Below are 649 nucleotides of genomic sequence, written 5' to 3' on the forward strand. Positions count from 1 at the left end.
AGGCAGGGAGCGGAGAGGCGTTTTTAAAGAAAACGTTTATTTACACGTCTCGGCAAGTACAAAGTATTATACATGGTCTGTGTCAACCCCAAATCTTCTTTATTATGAAACATAAGGCGCTTTCTCTAGAGTCGGTGGCGAAAGGAGAGGGTGCGGGTGCTGTTTCGGTGCGCTAAAGCTCTTCGGCTGGAAAGGTGAGGACAAAACGGAGTGTGCGTTGCCTGAGAGGAGCCCTTATTACTACGGTGAATAAATTACAGCTGACATTAACTTCACCTGGGACAGATGGAAGCTACCGCTTTTCAGCTTAATAGGGTTTCCTAAACTAATGAGTCATCACCGGCTCCACTTAGTCCCCTCCGCTAAGTGATAGGTATTTTTTTTCTTTAGACTATCCTCAGAACAGGAAAAAAAAATAGCCTTTTGTTCCAAAGCCAACGCAAAATACCTATGTTCAGATTTCGATATAAATAATCGAGGTTTTATATAATTCCATATTAATAGTGCCCAAAATCTCGATGCATAAATAAATTAAATTATTAACACTTCTTACAAAAAGTGACATATTTCCCTTCCTAGTGGAACATCGACACGAATATACAAGCGGAGCGCAGGGCCCCGCGCCGGCAGCGCCCGGCGGCTCCGCTCC

The sequence above is a fragment of the Pygoscelis adeliae genome, unplaced genomic scaffold (genome assembly GCF_000699105.1).
Source record: "Pygoscelis adeliae isolate BGI_AS28 unplaced genomic scaffold, ASM69910v1 Scaffold248, whole genome shotgun sequence".
Taxonomy (NCBI): domain Eukaryota; kingdom Metazoa; phylum Chordata; class Aves; order Sphenisciformes; family Spheniscidae; genus Pygoscelis; species Pygoscelis adeliae.